This window comes from Corticium candelabrum, chromosome 12 (genome assembly GCF_963422355.1).
Source record: "Corticium candelabrum chromosome 12, ooCorCand1.1, whole genome shotgun sequence".
Lineage (NCBI taxonomy): Eukaryota > Metazoa > Porifera > Homoscleromorpha > Homosclerophorida > Plakinidae > Corticium > Corticium candelabrum.
Window position 1 is genome coordinate 2906599 of NC_085096.1, and position 4758 is coordinate 2911356.

The window sequence follows — 4758 nt, forward strand, 5'->3', positions numbered from 1 at the left end:
ATGTAGGGGGTAAACCTTGGACGGAGGTAACTTTTGGAGACAAGTTGACGCAAGTGGAAAGGACTCAGTTAGAAAGATTGCTCAAGCGTTATCGTACCGTATTTTCATATGAAGGAAATGAGGGAAGTGCAAAAGGAATGGAGCATACAATTCCGTTAACAGATGATGCTCCTGTGACATGCCGCCCTCGTAGATTGCCGACAAAGTGGAGAGCGGAAGTTGCAGAAGAGGTAAGAAATCTTCACCAACGAGGAGTTATACGTCCTTCAACGTCTGCGTTTGCTGCACCAGTATGTCCGGTACGAAAAAAAGATGGAACTTTACGTTTGTGCATTGATTATAGAGCTCTAAATGCGAGAACTAAAGATACGGCCATTCCCACGGGAAATCTATTAGAAGCTGTTGAATCTATGGCTGGAGCACGTTTTTTTTTAGTAAAATCGACTTAGCGCATGGCTATTTCCAAATACCCATTGCAGAGAAAGATAAAGAAAAGACTGCTTTTAGTACACAATCCGGATTATGAGAATTCAACAGAATGCCATTTGGACTAAAGGGAGCACCAGCTACATCTTGCCGTATGATGAATTCAATCTTAGGTCATATGTCACCATTACAGCTAGTGCTATATATGGATGATCTGTGTGTTTTCTCTGACTCGTTCCATTCACATTTAGAACGTCTAGAACAAGTCCTTCAGACATTACAAAGTCATGGATTGAGAGTCAATGGAAAAAAGTGTGAGATTGGTATGACTGAAGTTGTTTTTTGTGCATATAGAGTGAGTGCAAATGGCCTTAGTCCAAAATCAGAAAAGACAGTGGCGATTGCCAAAATTCAGAGACCGAGTTCAATTAAAGAGGTCAAGTCATTCTTGGGTATGACCAGTTGGTACCGACGTTTTATTCCGAAATATTCAACAATTGCTAAACCACTTACGTCGTTATTAGAAGATGACAAACTTTTTCATTGGTCTCCTGAATGCGACAGTTCGTTTGTTACTTTGAAAAACAAGATAATGTCTGCTCTGGTGCTAGCTCATCCTGACCCATCTCAGATGTTTATACTTACAACGGATGCCTCAACGGTAGGAATTGGAGCCGAATTAGCACAAAGCACTCCAGACGGTGTGAGACCTGTAGCTTATTTTAGCAGAGTTCTGACCAAAACAGAAATAAAGTATTCTACCTATGACGGTGAGTTTCTCGCTATAGTTATGGCGGTACGACATTTTCGACACCATTTGATTGGAACGAGGTTCATAGTACGAACGGATCATCGTCCCCTCCAATTTAGATCGGTTGTTAAAGACCCTTGGGGTCGAAGAGCCAGGTGGATTGCGGAGCTGGAAGAGTACTCGTTTAGTGTAGAATATATAAATGGTGAAACAAATAAAGTGGCGGACGCTTTGAGTCGTTTGGAACCTCAGAATGAGTACTGGTGCGAAAACGACATAGAATATGGTGCAGTCGACAACATAATTCCCAACTGTGCTGTGAGGTCGTTATCACAAGTGTGTTGCCTGAGCTGAAGATGTATGGTCAGCAGATAAGTTCAGGGAAGCACAAAAGAGAGACCCGTTGCTTAACAAAGTGTCCGACCTATTGAAAAAGAATATTTCTGCTTCCGCTGCAAGCTTGTCTTTGGACATGAAGCAGTTGTTTAAAGAAGAATTACACATTTCTTCAACTGATATTCTGTATAGAACAAATCCTGGAGTTGGATCACAAATTGTGGTACCATCAAAGTTAATTCCAGAGGTTCTTAGACCGGCTCACGATGAACATTTGGCAGGTCATCAGGGTTCTAAGAAAACCTTGCTTCGGGTTTTGAGTCGTTTTTGGTGGCCAACCGTTCGTAAAGATGTAGAAAACTACACGCAATCTTGCACTGTTTGTGCTGAAAGAATGCCTTTCAACATTAAAGCTCGAGCTCCCCTGTTGGAAAAACCGTCATCAGCAAAACCATTTGAGGTTATTGAAATGGACATCAAAGGTCCTCTACCGAAAACCGACGGCGGATATCAATACATTTTTGTTATACAAGATGCCTTCTCGCGGTATGCAGAAATGTGTGCCATACGGAGACAAACAGCCGATGAAGTTTGTGAGAAACTACAAGAATGGATTGGAAGGTATGGTATTCCAACACATTTTCATTCAGATAATGGTCCTTGTTTTGTAAGTCATGTCTTTAAAGAATTTTGCAAACAATACAGTATTCGACATTCATTTTCAACACCTTATCATCCACAGGCTAATGGATCTGTTGAACGTCTTAACCGCTCTCTGGGTGAATCTTTGTCTAAGATGGTTGCGTCACATCAACGAGATTGGTATGACCATCTCTTTGCGGCACAATTTGCTCACAATACAGCATACCACGAAACCATGGGAGATACACCTTATAGAATCGTTTTCAAAGATTCCCCAAGAACTATGTTACACGTAGCAGCGGATCTGGTATATTCTGAGTCAACAGATGAACATCAACTACCTACCGTGTATGCTGACCAAGAACAGGAGAAAGTTGCAGAAATGTACGCTAATGTCGAAAGTAGATCCAAGCAGGTGAAGGAAGCTAGACAACAACAATATCAAAAAAAGTTCAAAATTTTCGTAAGTATAAGATCGGTGACCTGGTATGGATAACAGCAACGTCTCGACGGGTGAAGAAGTCTCGATCACTGTCTCCCAGGTGGACGTGTCCCTATACAATAATTCAACCTTTGTCAGATGTCGTCTATTTGCTGCAAAGATGTCGCGGAAAGAAAGTTATTTCTGTTCATCACGATCGGATGAAACCATACAAGTCAAGGACCGTACATCTCACATCGAATGAACGATCGGAAGTGATATGTCAACCGATTGATAATCTCCAACACGATAAGACGGATCCTGGACGGGATAAAGGGTCCAAGGAATGGGAATGTTGTTCAGGAGGTGTTGACCAACCGGAGAATGGCAGCAATAACCATATGGACCAACTGGAGAATGATAACAAAGACAGTATGAGTGAAGACCACAATGGTGATGATGCAGTTCGAATCCAACGTCCCGTCTGCAATCGACGTCGCCCACAGCTATACGGAGATTACCTAATGGATTCTGACATTGATTCTAGTATGGACTCTGATTAAGTCTATTCGCTAATTAAGTTAATTAGAGAAGGGTATTTTAGACACTTTTTAGAGGGGGAATGATGCAATGTAGTGTATGGTCACGTGATACTTCAGTGATGTATTTAGCCTGCAGCGCTATAATAATAGCTCATTCTTGATACCCCCCACTTGCCTGTGCCAAAGACATTACAATATCATGCAGGATAGACTAATATCATCAGTCAATGTCAACTATCAATGCCCCTACACATATGTCGAACTGGAATTTATACGACGGGAAAACTACTCATCTTTGCAAAGGTGAGATGCCAATGGCACAAGAAGCGGGGGAAGGGAGTGGGGCTGGGAAACTTCAGCCCCCTCGCTCAGTGTAGAAAGTAAAATTTTCTGTGTCAGTGACTTTAGCAAATGTTTTTACGGTCTGGCAAGCGAGACTCATGATGACATCCAAGGTACAACCCCACGCTCGTAAACATCTTCCTACGCCACTGGATGAGCCTAAATAAACTCCAGTCTAAAAATTTACACCATCGACTAAAAAGATTGTGAATAAAGATAGAGATTCGAATGTCGCACCTTCACTAGTAAGGTAGACAGTGGTGGAAGTGGGAGTTTTCAAATAACGTTTTCAAAAATACCTTTTCGTATTGCAGAGATCTAGAAAGACGCCCCTCTCTCTCGTTTGGGATTGTGTGCGAACAATGGTAGTCATCAAACCATTTTGTGTCCCTAGCATCTTCTCCCGTTGAGGGCGCGCACCTCTCTATGCGCCCAAGATGAAGGAACTTACTAGAGACCCTTAATACAAGAGGTTGTTAATAATTAGTCTTGCTATAGCAAGACTTTAATCGCTGTTAAAACAATGGGTTTTAGACATCCTGTGTCTAAGGCTTGGCGTCTCTATACACATCTTCGCATGTGAATCCACAAGGTCATACGCGAATTATCCGAGAATTGGATTATGTGAACCTATTTCATAGTTCTTCGACCTTGTGTCTACTATCTCGTAGAAATTCTCGTTTGCGTTCGATGGTCCTATAGTGCACCTCCATGGCCTTCCAAGGTACGTACCCCATTTGGTATCGTCCACACCCGCAAGAGGCTCCTCGAGAGATCCTGTGTTACCCCTTCCATCTGCAAACCAGGGTTCTAGATACTTGATGGGTACCACTGGCGATGGCCTCCTTGGTTACGTATACCACAACGGTCGAGGGAGCTCCACAGTCCACAAGATCACCACCGTCTTCAACACACAACTATACTACCCCAAGCGATACAGGAGAGCCAACCATGGTTCGAGTCTTTATGGTAGGATTTATTGTAGCTCGATGTCGGTCCTAGTTGTTCCAATGTGCAGAGGCGATAGACGACCTCTACATACAGACTGAAGCTGGAGATGGAAGAGAGATCTAGTTCCATCCAGATTTGGGAAAGACAGTATCAAGGTATGTGACCATTGGGTACCTTCGATACGGAGCCTTGTACTCGAGTAGTACAATATCTCTGGATGTCTTTGATGGGGGCGGGAAATCTCGTTTGGTGTGAATGCGCTTACTTTACTACATTTTGTAGACGATATGACACAGTTTGTCAGGACTATATATAGATCTGTCCACCAATGCAAGTGGCTCCACAAT